We start from the raw sequence: 17,438 nt of genomic DNA, 5'->3' as shown, positions 1-17,438 counted from the left end.
CAAATTCTTTTATTTTCATTTCAAACTGAAATGTTTAAATTTTACTCTGGTAGTTCTCGTAGTCATGCTCTAAAATGCATAATTTTGACACTATACAATTGTATTACACTTTAAGTGGAGCTTGAAATGTATCTAATTTAGGAAATATTTACATATAATCAGGGAAACATGACAAGGAAATCTATTTAGTAGCAATGCAATCAACACTATAATTGATACTGGAAATCTTTCTAGGAGGACGCAGTCAGTGTGGCAAAACAGTTATGGCTTCATATCTTGTGCATAAAGGATACCAGCAAATTGCACTACTTAATTATTTACCACCTTCATCATTTTAAGTAAAATTCCTGTGTGGATCCTATTTCTAGCTATTTAGCAATTTCACTTTGTCATGATTCAGTAGATCAAACTGCATTTCTGCATTTTATGTTTGATATTCTTTCCATGGTTCAGTGGTGTGTGTGTGTGTGTTTGGGGGAACCAAAAAAAAGAAAAAAACACCCAAGCCAACCAACAACAACAGAAACCAAACTAACCAGAAAGGTAACTGGCTTCCTTTGCTGTTGAGTGTGTACAGGGAGAAATCACAGAGGACAAGTAGCACTTTCAATCAAACAAGAAAGAGTGAAGATAACAAGTACATTGTGTTATAATATCCTGGATGTTGCCAGGGATTGAAATTCTATTAATTTTTAGAATATGGTAACTAAAGTATTTCCCTACTAAGTTTCAAGAAGTCACTTTGTGATCCACAATATCTTACAGTACTTCCAAATAATTGTAGAGATTTTGTGGACAGAAATGATCTTGTTTACACCCTGTGTTTTGCTAGTGATTTGGAGAGCCAGCTGTGAGTGAGCAAGTTGATAAGGATGGCAGTGAAGAAAGCTGGTTGCTTCTGGGGTTTTTCTTCTGAAGGAATTTCTTCCTTCTCTTTCCACCTTCCTCAAGACATCCACCAGTATTATGTAAATATAACTTTGCCTACTGTTTTCTCTTAATTCTTCAGTATTAAACTTGCAGCAAGTACAATTTTCACTTCCTGTAATTTCACTGCTATACAAACATTGATGAAGCTAATATATTTGTAAGCAATGTTTTATTAAATACATTTATATTGTTCATGTATCTAGCATTGTGCTGGTTCTTGGATAACAGCCATATCTTTAAAAGCTAGCACTAGATTAATGCGCTACACGATCTGTGAATCAGTGCCCAGGAGACGTGGGCTGCCACTTATTGAAACTAGCTGTGAAAATAATAGGTACAGTTCTAAGCTTGTGATGGATGCCGTTTATTTCCATTTATTTTTGAGATTTCTCAGTTCTTTTCTTGAGTACACAAGTATCCATTGTCTGCCAAAGGAAATAGCATATAAATCAAAATGTGGCTCCTGTGTTCAGCAAGAACTTGTAAGCTCATAAGTCTTTTCATTTATTTTTTTTCCCTTCATTTTGAATATTGACACATGCAACATTTCTTGAGCCAGATGCAGCAAGTTTTTCGTGTAATTTAGTGACAGCCTAAGTAGCTGTATCAGCACAGAAGAATACAATCTTTCTTCAAATTGTAGTTGCTATGTGTGTGCTTAATATAAAGTTACTAATCTGTTGGAGATGAAGGCAATGAATTTTACGACTGGTCCAAACAGAAACTATAAAGTGTAATACTGTGATCAAAACACAAAATGTAAATGTAAAGGAATAAAGAGGGGCCTCAAATCTTTTAGAAAACAGTGGGATTCTGTTTGTCTGGGAGCACCTCACAAGCTGGTGAATCAAGTTAGAAAAAGATGCTTGTTCGCCATTAGTCAGTGAGCTCTCTACCTGTGACAAAGGTTGGGGTATTTAAAACCTGGATAACTGGATAACTTGAGAGAAGTTATTAAAAAGGAGTAATGAATTTCTCAAGAATTTGCTATGAAGACTGAAAAATATGCAACATTTAATATTGTAGGAAAAAAAAGAACAAAGCTAATAATTGCAATAGAATGGTTTAAAACCAAATATTAGTGTAATTTTCTACTCAGTTTTTGATTTCTTTCACATAAAGATTAAAAAAAAATTAAATGAAAATGAAAATTTTCTTTCCACAGATATTACACAGCAAGTGAATTACAGAGAGAGAAAAAACCCAACAGAGCATTGGCTCAGGCAACTTTTTTGTGTGAAAAATAATTTTTAGTCGAGTCTAGTACAATACAATAATTTGCAAGAAGAACATATTATGTTGCCCCTCCTTTTGTCAGGGCTATTTTCATGTCATAATTCTGATCTCTGACTAGTTATTTCACAACAGGCTGAGGTTAGTAATTAAACTGTTAGTAATGCTATTACATGGAAAAATTTCCGGAATAGAACGTGTCCTTAACTTTATTTTTTGATTCTTAGCTTTATTTGTACTTTTGGACCAAAAGAGTCTGGATACTGCAAAATATAATAGTATTTTCACTTTCTGGATATATGGAAGACTACTGTTGGAGTAGTATCTTTCCATGGATTTTTATTTTTCCATAGTTATTTTTCCATCCACTGTATAGAAGCTTTCTTTGTGGTTAGAGGTAATTCCCTGCAGAATGTGTATTGAGTTTTATGTAGAGAATGAGGCTTTAATTCAAGCTGCAAATTTGTGCTCACTATCTCTCATCCCATATCTGTTGAGATTATCTCAGTATCTCACTTAAAACAATCATGCTCTCAGCCAGGATGTCAAAGCTAAGAAGGAAGAAATTTGCCTTTATACTGTGTAGATCTCATTTAGATGAATTACGGAGGGGTCACAGCTTTTCATTACAGACAATTGCTTTTATTGGATTGCAGGCACCATTGTTTCTTTCTTCCTATGTATTGAGAACCAGACTGGAAGTAATCCAAGCAGCTCCTATTTAGCCTGAAGTAGTGAAAGAGGTAAGATATTGCCCCTTTTAAACTGTACTTCAAGCCACTGTTATTTAAGGTTCCTAAGAAAAGTACAAAGGATAAAGTTGGCTAGTAAATTGCTGTAAGATTCTAAGAGCTACAACTACAAAGAAATCTTCAAAAACACTTTCTTACATCCTGTTTCAACATCACAAAACAATTTAAGCATTCTGGCTATATTATCTTCTCCTGCCCCAGAATAGCAAGCTGATGTTCAGTTCCCTCCAGAAGACAGTGCTGCATCAGTTCTGCCAACTGTTCCTTTGCTGTATCACTCAATGGAAAATAATTACACGGAACAGCAAGAAACCCTGGGGAAACTCTAGAAAGGGGCAGATTAGGATTCCTTCCACCCTTTCATTTCCTTCCCATCTCACTTCACATCTACTGTTGGTCCAATGCTTTTCATCCTTTCTATGGAAACACTTTTTGTTGTTACTGAGTTAACTGGAGAAATGTATTTTCATTGATCTCCCTGAATGCGAAATCATAGAATTATGGTGTTTTATTGAAGGGTTTTCTTTGATATGAGTATACACAGTAGAAATAAGGGATTGAAAACTTCCTTAAAATGATTCAGAAAAAAGTCATGCGGAAGAGAGAACAGCATAATGAGAGTTGCACGACTTGTAGGTTTGAATAAAAAGCTCTTCTTTTAGGTTGTAATGGATTGTGAAGTACAAACAAGCAAACACAAAGATTATAGTATCAGAGAGTCAGTATGAGAATTTTATGAATCCAGCTGGATAAGAAACAAGAGTTGATTTAATTCTGTAAACTCCTTTTCTGACCATGTTACATGCTGTAACTCAAACTTTTGCTTATTCTGTTTGAACTCAATGTGGAAAAAAATCCATAAAATGAAATGCAACAGTAAATAACAACATTAGAGTGTGGGAGAAACATCAAAACTGTCAGTACCTGTAGAAGAGTTACTTTGGAAAAACACTATTTTTCTTTGTCTCTATTATCTTTGTGCCTCTTACTGTCTATTCTGAGCCTATGGAAGCTAGGGAAACTTCATATTTACTTTATCCCTTCAACGTAATGCACCTTATTTTCTGTTCATATACTGTCAGTGTTTCAGTAATAGCTCATCACCTGCACAGGACGTTGTTTCTCTAGTATATTACTGAAAAATTATGTAGCCATAGGGACTAACAGGCAGAGCTGCAGCAGCAAGCATTCTTTAAAATATTTTCACTACTTGATGTCATTAAAAAAAGATGGCAGTGGTGTACATAAAAGAATTGTACTTTATGTTTTTGAAAGTGAGGAACAAACTGTTGTTTATTCACTGAGCTTCTGCACTTCCTTTAAAAATACACTTTAAAAATACAGCCTTATGTTTAAAAACGTAAAGAAAACGTAGGCATAAATGCTTGTATTGTCCAGGAGCGTAAGCTGGCTTTGCTCCCTACATTTCAACTGTATTGTGCCAGGTTTATAGGCTAAAAATTAATGCTAGAGTTGAAATAGAAAGATGGCTTAACAACTCAGAGGCTTGATTTAAATGTCTAATTCATTTTGCATAGCATGAATTGCCTTTAACAAAACACATCCAGGTTTTTAAAAGCATTTAACTTAAACATGCCAATAAATACGTAAAGCAAATAAAAGACTGGCAGAAGTCCCAGAGAAACTAGAAATATACAGAAGTCATTGCACAAGCTGCAGTTTACTTTGCCATAATCCCATACTCAACAGCAAAATATCATTTTAAAATGTTCTAATTACATGTCGTAATCCCATGGATGGCAAGTGTGTTTAGTTTTCTTCCTGTGATGCAATGGTTGTTTCTAAAGATATAAAGTAACATTTCTTTTTGGATTGGGTGCCAAATTAGGTAGGCCTTGTAATTCATATGTAAAAAGCACTTTTATGAAAGGTCAGATCTTAGAGAAAACAAATGAATTTCATAGTTAAAATTTGTTGAATTCTAATTAATACACGGAGGAATATTTTGGGATCTAATCTGCCTGTGCTCAAGTAGAAAGTCATTTCTTCTAGTTTTGGATTGTTTTGTTGAATGGCTTGGTTAGATGGTCAGGTTTGTTCTGCCCTGAATAATTCTGCTGTTTTAGATGTAAATGTTAAATTCTTAGGGTATGAACAATTTTTTCATGGTTTTCTTCAAAATCCTATGTGAGTATGTTTAGTAATTCAGTTGTCTTCATACATGTTATACAACAGTACGTTCATATGGCCATCATGACACCAGAACCAGGAGCACGTGAATGTCTCATTATTGTAGTGCCCTGTCCCATTAACATACTTGAGCAAAGCTGGCAATGACCTTGCAACTCTCTTAAAGACAAAGAAATCTTATGTACACTAAGAAGGTTACCGCTTCTCTGTGGGAGGAAAATGATTTCCTGATGTTTATCTACAAATGAGGGTGTCTGAATTTTATAATTTGTATTTAATGAATTTTAGCTTCTTCACCTTGATGCCAGTTGCAACTATTATTGCTTTTTTTCTTTCCAGAAAATATACTAAATATTACACATATAACTTCTTTTTAAAAAGATGTTGAGAACCAGATGTGCAATGGGCTGCTCATTAAATAGAAGAACATGTATACTAACATGAAGACCTCACATCCACATTTCTCCCGCTGTTCCTAACAGATAGCTATAGGCAATAGCTAGTTACTGCTGTGCTCTCTGTTAATCACGTGCATTCTTCTTCCTTTGTCTCCTAATGGATAAAAAGTAATTTACATATTCCTTTATATGAAATCTTTCTCTCAGTGGAGATGTTTGTTAGTGTAATTGAGGTGTTGTTTATCTAAGGTAGTGTCACTGCTGTTCAAGTGACTATTATGTGCATATATTTCTTTTTGTAGGATTTTATAGCAAACCAAAGAACACTGGAAATCTTACAGAACAAAAAAGAAGCCTTCTCTATGACAGGAATTTATCAGGATTTTATTATTATTAATGAGGATAGGGATGATCTGTAGTAGAGTAAACCTTTCCCAGTGAAATAGATCTGGTTGGCAGCACAACCAGTTTTATATCAGGAACAAGCTTCCATGTAGCAATAATGTATTTTTTGCTTTTATGAATTCCTCATGCAAAGGTAATTGTTAAATAGGCACTGGAGATAATATTTTTCCTTTTCAAAATATGAATTTAATGCAGAAGTTTCTTTTTTTCGGTACATCAGTGACATGAGTAGCAGGTTTGTTCATGTCTTTGTGTTTATATCTTATAGCCAGTCCACAAATGAATGAAATTACAAAGCCAATTATTAAAATTTCTGTGCCATTTCAATAGTGTGCTGTAATTTTAAAGAAGAGAGAAGAAATTTCTGTGCTTCCTTTTTCCTTTGCATTTCTCATTAAATCACCATTCTTGGCTAGCAAATCCAGAGAAAATAGCTGTGTAATATATTATACATAGATCTTACAGCCATACAATAATTTATTTCATTGCCTGTGTTATTTGCTTAGTAACTCCAGTTCTTGGTATTAACCTCTACTTTAAAAATCCCTGAGCACCTCCAAATGAGTGATGCTTGAAAACCAATGCAGCAGCAGGAAAGCTACTGGAGATTATCATCATTAAACTTCTTTCTAACCTACTGATACTCTTAAATATATATTGCATGCTTTCTTAATACAAGACGTTTATGAGAGTTTTCATCCCTGAAGCTCATGGGGGCAGAACAACTTCTATCTTGCTGCTGATTTTCATATATAGAAAGTATCCTATGTTTGGGATGTCTGCTCTTATGTCAGGTACAGCTAAACTCAGCTAATAATTAATAAAAATGTGAATGACGAACAGGTAGAAAACACTGTAATCTAAGCCTAATTTTCTTAGTAGGCTTAATGATGGCTTAATCCTCTGTTACTTTAATTATTCAGATAAAATATCACAGGATGTAATACAAATAGGTAAGAAGCAAATAAAACTTTCCCGGTATATTCTGTGCAATTGATAGTGATGGGCATTGCAGAGTTCTTTTTTGGTGGGGCTCAATGTTTTTATCCAAAAAAAGAATTATTATTATTATTTTATGAATTTCTCCACTTGAGCTGCTGTTCTCCTGTTTACTGCACAGTATGAATCACTTTGGAGTATATTAAAATGTATGAGGAAGTCCAGACACACGGAAGCTGAAATGCAAGCAAGAGCATATTAAAGCACTGCAAATACCGAACACTTGACCCAGAACACTCAGGCTGGGAGTCCTTTCTGCACGTATTATTCCTTTCAAAGTCTAGTTGGAAATAAATCTTCTCCCTAGTGAGGCAATAAATAGAACTTTATGTATTATGAACACATACTAATTCGTAGCTGATCAGCAGGTAACGTTATTCCACTCTGGGGCATCCATAGCAGATATGTGGCCTTTGTTCTTGAACAAATAGATCTGCTATGTGTAAATTTTGTTTTAGGTAGCAGATTACTCTCCTATTGGCAGTTAATCTTCTACTGCTGATACTTCATAAATTCAGCATGGGTCAGTTGCACGTAGTGGCCAAAGTTATTGTCTTCTTGTGGTCTTGGTCTAGTATATACAAATAATTGTTTTTAAAACATTCTTGGATATCAACAATAAAAGTTGGCAAGAAATGAATGCCAGCTTTTGGTCTGTGAGTTACTGCATGTTTTTGTTTGTTTGTTTGTTTTTATAGCCAGTTGAACCTCTGAAACATGGGATCCCTGCCATAAGAACTGCTGTAAATATTAGTCATACTGAATGGTTCCAGCAAAACCTAAATCTAAACTTTCTGTTTTTTCATTGAGTTCTCTAGTCAGTCTAAGTACTTTCATTTATCACTAGACATCATAGCTCTACAACTTGGCTTCTATACTGAAGGCCATGTTAGAAAATAGATACTAGTTTTAAATTAAGCTCCAAAATACACCTTTATAATCCAAACAACTTTTATTCAAATTTAAATAAAACTTTCATGAATCTAAACTGCTGGACTTGACAGTTCCAGGCAAACATGTAGAGCTGAGAGCTGGAGACTCAAAGGTCTCTAGTGCATAGTCAAGCAATTAGTCCTTGGACACCTGAGGGCTATGAGTAGGTCTTACATTCTTTGAATTCATAAAGATCAAGATAACCAATCTCTGTATAAAATACAGAAGAAGAAGCAGTAACAGGGCAAGAGAGCTTTTGATCATCCCAGTGTGCCTATTCTTTCTCACGAAAATTTAAAACTTCTGTTTTAAGATGGAGGGTATAGGATCAAAAGAGGGTAGTTGTAAGAAAAATGTAAGATATTCTGTTCTCAGTTTTGCAGGAGGGTAATCTAATTTGTAGTTTCTTTTCTTTTTCCCTTTCCTCTTCATTTTTCTGTGTGTACAGTCCTTCCTGAGTTTCTGCATTTGATTTTGATGGAAAAGAAAAAAAAAAGGATGCTTTAGAAGTCTAAAACTAAACTCTTATAGCAATTGAGTTGCCTGGCAGCCTGTGTAACTGTTGGTTAGGCTGCTGGAGATTTTCCAGAATTATCAAGCTGTTTTGTATCCATGAAGTTCCACTGCTGTGAGTGTAGCTGTATAGTAGTTGACACAATCTGCAAAGTCTGACATTAGGTTTCTTCTGTCGCTGTTGGAGAAATCCAGGAAATTTGCTTCTACACAAAACTGGAAAGAGATCCAACTTCATGTAAACACAGCAACTAAAATGCAGCGGCAGAAAGCCATTAATTATAGCATCCTTGTGTAATCTGCAGTTGATTGCAGCAGGTTTTTTAATGTAGATAGTGATTGGAACCAATACAGATTTTATTACTCTTGTTGTAAAGCAGAAGATTAAACTGTTCTAAATTGCTTTATTTAAATGTCAGGTTGACCACAAACTAACTTGATGTGTATAATATGGAGTAATTTTAATTTGTGCATTAATTATGTAGTCCCTGCTGAGTTCCTGTGTTGCACAAGAGGATGATCTTTTTAAGACTGTTTGGTTTTGATGCATCTTCATGTGTTAATAAGGAAAAAGATTAGAAGATAATTGTAACTATTCTTTACAAATCTCAAATTCTTCCTAATGTTACCTATTCTAGGACCATAACTACTTCCTTTACATTTTAATCTAATTGCATGCTAGTAAGAGAATATTTTGAATTTGAGATTGTGCATGTTGCAAACATCACAGAAAATACAACTAGTGTATAAGAAAAAGGCCATTCATGCTTTTAGCTTTTCCAAAACTGTATAGGTGTAGACATATCTGGTATATTTGCTGACACATTTCCTCATCTTCAATTCTGTGTATTCACAAAATATTGACGAGGAGGGTAGTTCTGCACTGCAAGAGGTTGCAGTTTGGAGGTTTTCTGGGGTCAGCTAAGCACAGCCCTGGCTCCCCCATCTGATGCTGGCAATAAATTTGCTTCAAGTAGAAGACTGTGCTGGAAATCTCCAGGCTGTCCTCAGTGCCAACTGTGCTATGATACTGTGATTCACTTTGTAGGAATTATGCTTTTCCACACTTTTTTCATTAAATTAAATATTTTCCTGTATTGATGCCAATCTTCTGAAAGAAATTTTCATTAAACCTTTGTATGTTCATCAGATATTCTTTCTGTTAAAGATTTGGTGATTTTAAAATTCTTAAATTCTTAAAATCACCCAAGTTCAAAGTCTATGACACATACAATGTATGAACAGATTAAGATTTCTTTGGTAGACCTTAGAGAAGCTTTAAAAGCATATTTTGTCTAAAATATAAATGTGGAAAGATCCAGGAAAGGAATTTGTGTAGATTAATTCAGACCTCATGAGATTTTTGGATTTTTTATTAGCCTTCCACTGTGTAGAACTAAATAATATCTTCGTTTCTTCTTCTGTCTGTGTTAAAATCCACATTTGATCTCTTTTGAGTTATTGTAAGGCACATAGAAATTTATTGAAGAAAAGGTAGTGAAATGTAAAACTTATTTCTTTGCCAAGTAGAAACAGCAAGAAAAAGAGAAATCTTGTGATCAGACCTACTTACTTTTCATAACTTAAAAGTTAGTAGAATGGTCCTAGATACAAGCCTATTCCTTACCTGGCAACCAACAAATCATCTGTTGATCATGTAAATACATGTAAATACAGCTCACTCCAAAGCAAAGCAGTTTCCAGACCAGAGAAATGACACTCTATGGAAAAAAAAACACTTTGTTCTTTTTCTAACTTTCATTAACCTAATAGCAGTCTTATTTCATGTCTTAGTGTTCATTTCTAAAGTGTACATCCTGAAATTTACTGAAAGGAAAAACTAAATTATTTTTAGTATTATAAAGGCTAAAGTCCAAAACTGCCATGCCAACTACTCTTTATTATCAGACAGAAAAATCAGCCATTAATCTTCATTATAGTAAAATCACACTTTAAATATAGTGTACACATTAATCTAAGCACCAAATTATGAAGCTCTGTGTTGCCAAGTGAAAACCAAGGACTTAATCTTCAGTTCTTTATATTGCAAATAGATCTGCTACATTAGAGAACTTCTTGTGTATGAGTCAGCTGATGAGAAAAAAAACCTACAAAACCCCCACATGCTTAATGGGGCAGGCTGTAAATTAAGAAGTTAATGATTCCAGGATACTTAAATGAGCATGGTAGAGCTGGGCTCCAATTTCCTCAATGGAATTGACTATGCTCATTGTACAGAGCATATGTTGTGCTTTGAATTTCAGTATTCCTTTGTCTGTAGGTAGAAAAATGGCACCCATTACGTTATTTATTCTCCATTAGTTTTCTGCTGGTTTAACCTCCCTGACTAATTCCTTTTATAATTTTTTAATTCCAATAGTCAATACGTTCAGCTTTTCACAGATGATTTATCTCAAAGGCAGGAGAACCTGGTGTCCAAAGTACCTGATACACAAATAATCTTGTATGATATTCTTCTACTGATGCTGTAATCTGAACTATAAAAACCCAAAACGCTCTATAATGTTCTGTGTTTGCTACAGCCCACACCTTCAACTTCATTTGTTTTGTGGATTGGGTATTGACAGTCTTTTCCCAACCAGTTTTTGTGGGATAATTATAGGCCTAAAAATTGTATTTATTTCATTCCTGTTTAATCTTTTACACTGACAGCTAGACTGAAACCAGTTTTAAGTGATAGCATTGGTTTGTTGGAACAAGACACACAGCTTAATAGATTTACTGATATAAGACATATTAAGAATTTGCACAGATTATATTCATGAGTGTGTAATGAGCTAAACTGAAACTTCAGAATTTCAAACAGATGGGAATTTCAGTGCCTTTCAAAACATTAACTCTGTGTCTAACTCTGAAGATTTGAATGGGAATTAGGGCTCAATCAAAGGGATCTAAAATATCTTTCATTTTAGGAGAAATTAGTCTCATTTAGAAAGTTATGTCTCCATGAGAGCTCCTAGAAGATCATTCTCTGTTACACCGGGAGTACTTTGGTATACCTTCCCAGTAAAAGAAGAAAATCTTACCTGCTGAATTCCATGAGCTTTTCTTTGAGAACTGCTATGTGAAAACTCCTGACATCTACTTGGAATGTGTAGTGTAAGTTCCAGAAAGCTGAGTTTTATTATAGGGAGAAACACAACTAACCTCCAACCTCAGCAGAGCAGCTTCAAACCTTTAATGTTCACATCTGTATTTAATTACAGCAGTCAAGGCTCATCTGTAGTTTGCAATTCAAACTGTGACATTTGCTTTTGTTACTGCTTTTTGTTTCTATTGCTGTGCAGTTTATGACTTTCTCTTCTGTGCTATGGGAAATAGATAGAAGCTTTTAAGCAGCATCACAGAAGCGTAGGTGGGTAGTCCTCTCTGCACAGAAACTATCGTGTGTGGTAATTACCATATGAGACTTTTGTTTTTGAGCTTTAACTTGATAAATTCTGGAAAAAGTAGCAGCTTACAGTTTTACAATTTCATGTGTTTGGTCTCTACACGTGTAGACCATAACTTTTGATCACAAGATTATATCCAAACTAATGTATGGGGTTTTTTTGTTTGTTTTTTTCGTTGATTTTTTACATTTTTTCCACTAATTGTCACTGTGCATTTTGGTCTCTCAGAAGAACTCTTAAAACTGCCGACTTTCCCTTGATGTACATGGAAAACGTTTATATTGTCATTACCTCCACCTCTTACTTAAATTTCTTACATTCGTGATCTATTACATCTGAACTATTCCCCTGTGGTTGGAATCTGATGAGCAGTAGTTTCACAAGTCAGCCTGCAGCTAAGAGTTGATGCTCCCAGGCAGCCTTCACCTGCTGGCAAGAATTATTCTCTACCACAACAGCTGGTCAGAGAAAGAAATGTACATAATGGTCTGCTTTCAAACCTGAAATTGTAGTTATTATAGTGCTCATATAGTCACTATGCTAGTTAGAGCTAAGCCTACTCTGAGCTAGCAGTGCAACTGATGTTATATGATGGTGCTAAGGATTTCCTTGTGTTGAAGAGCTTGGTATTTTGCTGCAGTTTCCCTGTTTCATTTAGTGACACTATTTTCAAAGCACATGTGAAAAAACATCTTGGATGTGAATTGTAGTTATTATCGTAGCTCACTAGCATTTAATATCTCTGAAGCTCTTAGATGAAAATTTATAGGTGTCAATATTGGCCAGTATTGCATAGAGTGTTGTGCAATATTCCAGGCTGAACTGACTGAGGAGTGAGAGGTTTCTGGTGATTTCCAGTTCTGCCAGTGGTTCTGACAACAGTGCAGGCAAGTGAATTTGAAAATTATCACTTGTGTAAAACTAAGTAAAAATAGAAAGGAAGGGGGAAATATTCATTGGTTCTGAATGATTAAGTTTTAGCCAGATTTGCCTATATAATAAACCTGCCAGAACCAACCTTAAACATTGTTTGACAGTCTGGATAAACTCTGTGGGAACTCATAACAAAATGAAAGATAAAATCAGAACTATAGCATCCTACAATAATCGTGGTCTGTAAGATATATTTCTTGTCAGATGTTATAAACGTGCAGTTAATAGTTTGAAACTTCATGAATACTAATCCTGAGACATCAAAGTAAGATTACTGAGTATAACAGCAAGCTAATCTCTGAATTTAATATACACAGTGTAGTTTTAATTTAGATAATGAAAGGCTTAGAGTATTAACCAGTATAAATTCCGCGTAGTGATAAAAGAATTGATAGTTTTACTTTGCTGATTTACTCTGATGGAAATTCTGCAGCACCCTTTTCTTTCTCTTTAACCCTAAAGCTTTTAATCTTTTTATAATGTCTCTTTTACAAATGGATCAGTGGTGCTTTTAAGGTGATGTTTTAGGGTACCACTGCCAGACACATCACTTCTGGAAATTTTACTTATTTCAGTGCATATTTTACTTAAGGAGGCCAACTAGAAACTGACATCCTCAATCAAATTAGAAAACAAGGCTTGGATGTTTTAAAGCTTTGTATTAGGAATTGAGTTTCTAGTCTCAGACCTCTAAGCAAGGACTATTTTACAAGAAGTAAATGCTTTTTAAAGTATTTCAAACTTTGTTTTTTTTTTTTTTAAATTTTTTTTTCACTGAATCCAAATGGAAGCCAGTGCCACTTTTGGCAAGTTTCCTTTGTCCCCTTTATTCAAAACTGTGCTGATTTTGATACTGCTGTTAGTCCAGGCTTGGCACGCTCCCAGGGTTCTTTGTTTCTTAGAGCACATGAAAAACATCTCTATTCTTACTAGTGCCAGAGGGTCCCTGGTTTTGATTGCTGAATGACTTACGTAATTGAGAAGTCTTGCACAAAGAAAAATGAAATCATTACAGGAACTGAGTTTGTTTGAGAGCAAAAAGATTCTTTTTGTGTCCACACACAGCTTGTAATTAAACAGGAAGACACTAAATAAGCAGTAAGTATGATGATTTGTAGCATTCAAATTGTATTTTAAAACACAGGTTCTAGATTGCTCTTGACAGATCAGTTGTAACAAAAGCATGTTTCCAAAGCTGGCTGTGCTTCACATCAAAATTCACAAAATATGGAAAGTAATATACATAGGCATTTCTTTCTCACAAATAATGTATGATATGTGTGTGGGTTGTTTTTTTTTTTTTTCTTTTCTATATGTTCAATTGCAGTGCACTATTTAAAAGAAGTAAATAAGAAAAAAAAGTTAAGGAGGGAGAGCAATCTTCTGGAAATATTAAAATAAACAAACCACAAACTTATCTGCTCTTTTTCTTTGAAAGAACTTGCCTTTATGCAGAAGGATATTTTAATGCTGAATAAAATCGGTCTGAATACACATGACTGTAACTGAAGATTTGAATAATGATCTCCATAGAAAAAAAATTACATCGTAACCATTGAACAGCTCAGTCTTAGAGAATGAAAATAAAAGCGAGTTCTACCTGGTCAGTGCTCTGATGCTAATGTAAAGGACTGGTAAATAATTTGCAGAATCAAAGAATGTCAGGGATTGGAAGGGACCTCAAAAGATCATCTCATCCAATCCCCTGCTGGAGCAGGAACACCCAGATTAGGTCACCCAGCAACACGCCCAGGCGGGTTTTGAATGTTTCCAGAAGAGATCTCACCCCCTCTGTGGGCAGCCTGTTCCAGTGGTCTGCTACTCTTACTAAATTAAATAGGAGAAGGATATATGCAGGGTATTATTGGGAAATTGATGAAAAATCAGCAGTTGTTTTCCAACAACTTGAACAAAAAAGTTTGACTAATTATCTTCTGAAACAACTTGACATAATTTCATTAGTTTCTGCATGGCAATAATATAGTTGTTATTAAACTAACCATAAGAAATAATCTGACTTTTGTAATTCTGAAGTGCATGTACCACATATCACCCAAAAAGTCTGAAAAATAAAAGTAACATGCTAGATGTTTTATATAAAAGATATAATAAATTAGGTCACAATACTGCAAATGTATGTGCAAAGGTACCACATGTGGCAGGAAAGTTTTGCAAACATTACTGACTGAATTTGACATTCCTTTTGCACTGTCATCATGTAAAGTAAATAGTCACTAGCAAGCAACATTCAGACTGGGTGAGAGACTCTTACAGCTGTTTTTATGGTAAAAATTACAACTGAGGAGGAATTGATTTTGTTTGTCAGTGTAAATACTCTAGCATTTCCTGCAGCTTGAGAGCAAACGTGTATTTCCTGGGTGCGGAGTTACAGTGTGCCACTGTGCTCTTGTCATCTGTCACTTAGAAAATTCACTCAAATTTTAAAGCGTGGAAAGGACCAACTTGCAAAGAATTATGTGATTTAGTTATGTGAAAATTGCAAGGTGTTGCTGAACCCACTCTGCTTGTGCTGTCCTTAGTGGGATGCTAACTTGTGCTGTCTCAAGATCAAATTTAATATCTACTTTTTTCATCTTACACTGTGACAGGATTATAAAATACGAGGGCAGAGTTTATTATTACCAAGTTGTCTCTTACTTAGCAGATGTTCCACACTGATACAAAGTCTGCATATTATAAATTAACCAGCTACTAACATGTTTGTAAACCTTTAACATGTTGCAATGTAGCTAATTGTTTTCTCTATTCAACATCTTTAGCCTAAAGGCCATATTTGCAAGAAAAAAAGAAGTCAGGGCAGCGTTTGGTAAATTGTAGTCATGTAGGCACTGAGCTTTACCAGAGAACGTGGCAGTAGTTGTTCCACAATATCAACCAACTGAAATAATTGTATGTCATCTTGAACAAGAGAATGGCAAATTTTTAAAGCCAGTATTATCTCTTTTCATTTCTTTAGTATTTTTTCCTATTGTGAAATCTGTCTCAGGTACCAGGAAATGTGTTTTTCTATGAGCTTGAAACAAATTGAGGAGAAAGCCCGCAGAAGACAATTTTGGAGTTCATAACCCAAGCTGTAGCATGAAAAGTAATTTATAGATAACAAACCATTAACCTTGAAGAGGAGAAGGTCAGCAAACTGGCAGCACTTTTATTAAAAAGCTGTGTGGGAAGAGAAGAGCACTATCTCAAACCTATCACAAACACGTGAAATGCTATGATCATTTTACACCTCAGTAAGCAGTGCTCCTTAAAGAATTCACCTATGTTAGGTAGAATTATATAAGAACATACCAAAGGCCCACAATAGTAGCAGTACTTTACTATTGTAATACAATAGTAGACTTCTGATAACAGTACTCTGAAGGTTCTGATATTTGTAACTGTGTGTGGAAGCCCATTAAAAATAGAATATGTGGGTACTGCTACTTCACTGCTAATACAAATACTCTTGCAGATTTTCTTTCATTTACAGTCATCTCTGCACTGGTTCCTACAGGAATTTAACTAGATATGATCATCTGCTTACAATCATTCCATGGAAAACACTCCTGAGTCCTGTTTCTTCCCTGTTGCTTTTAAGTGCTTAAATTGCATGTGTTTCACTAAGTGATATCATTGCTTTCTCAGCATTTTGGCATCATATGTCCGTAAATACTCCTAGTAATAGAATGACTGTAAAATTCTAGCGTAAATATTCTGAGTAATTTAAATTTCTAGCAAATTCAGAATGAATCAAAATTGCATGCAGCTTCCAAGGAAACTTTCAGGAAGAAAGGCTCACTCTAATATTGTTCTTAGAGCTTCTTTATGTTCTTCTGTTGGATTAGAATACAAAATAGGCTGAGAATCCTATTCTTTCAACTTGTCAGCTCAACATCAGCACTGCAGTTAATAAACAATAAATTTAGAGAATCCAAAAGCAAACTGATACCTTAGTTAGCAAACTGGTGGATTGTCTTTCCTCTTGTGTCTTTTTCTGTTGTCTGCCTGTTTGGAAACACATAAAAGAGACAGAGTCCATAAGTTTGTTAAAGATAGCTCTGCTTGGGAATAAAAATATTCTAAATGGACATGTCAGTAATGTATCTTCCACTATCATTCTCATCAGATGACTGCTGCCATCTGGGCAACAATCAGCTTTTCTTAGCCATGTAGCTGCAGTGAGTTCCCAGAAAAAGCTTAGCAAAACTGCCATAGAAATAATTAAACCTTCCAGATGAAGAGTATATACTGGTCTCTTAAATATAAAATATTACAGAATATTTATATTAATAATTTTCAATTTTTAAAATTATATAGCATAACTACAATCCAAGTTCAGAGTGTTTACTATTAAATATTTTTGTGTAAATGTACTTATTTAAATAGTGTAACAGTAGATAAATAATGACATTAATTCAAAGAAGGTAGCACACAGGAAATGCATGCTTCCACCACTGGTGTAAAATGGGCAATGTCTTTAGCCAAGTCATGTAACTAATATTATCAGCATGATTTCCCAATGAAGCAAGACTTGTATACTTGTCTATCTGTCTCTCCTATCTTTACTTCTTACTTGTTCCAAAACTTTTTGAATACTTGAAACAGTATTGATTAGAGAAAGAGAGGGAAGCTTCAAAGGCTTAAAGTACTTCCAGCTGAATTACTCAAAGTGCAACTGAAGAGATTTCCATAGTCTTCAATGCTGCTGGCATAGAGGTGAACTGGTCAGGACACTCATAATATTGGCCCCAGAAAAAGCCCTCTGTGACTCAGTC

The 17,438-nt window shown here is 34.8% G+C and overlaps 1 long non-coding RNA gene across 7 annotated transcripts in view; it reads left to right on the top strand.

Annotated features, from left to right (window-relative positions):
* LOC116228674 (uncharacterized) overlaps window positions 1-17,438 on the top strand; it is a 357,464-nt gene that overhangs the window by 108,948 nt on the left and 231,078 nt on the right. For 6 of the 7 annotated variants that reach the window (XR_016458699.1, XR_016458698.1, XR_016458702.1 and 3 more), the window contains one exon: window positions 2,820-2,906. The exons of the other annotated variant lie outside the window; for it this stretch is intronic. This is a non-coding gene — a long non-coding RNA (uncharacterized LOC116228674). The remainder of the gene's footprint in view (window positions 1-2,819; window positions 2,907-17,438) is intronic. 7 annotated transcript variants of the gene reach the window in all.

Source organism: Phasianus colchicus, chromosome 18 (genome assembly GCF_987193195.1).
Source record: "Phasianus colchicus chromosome 18, bPhaCol1.hap1.1, whole genome shotgun sequence".
Lineage (NCBI taxonomy): Eukaryota > Metazoa > Chordata > Aves > Galliformes > Phasianidae > Phasianus > Phasianus colchicus.
The sequence above is the reverse complement of the archived record's forward strand: the minus strand, read 5'-3'. Positions and strand labels throughout refer to the sequence as shown.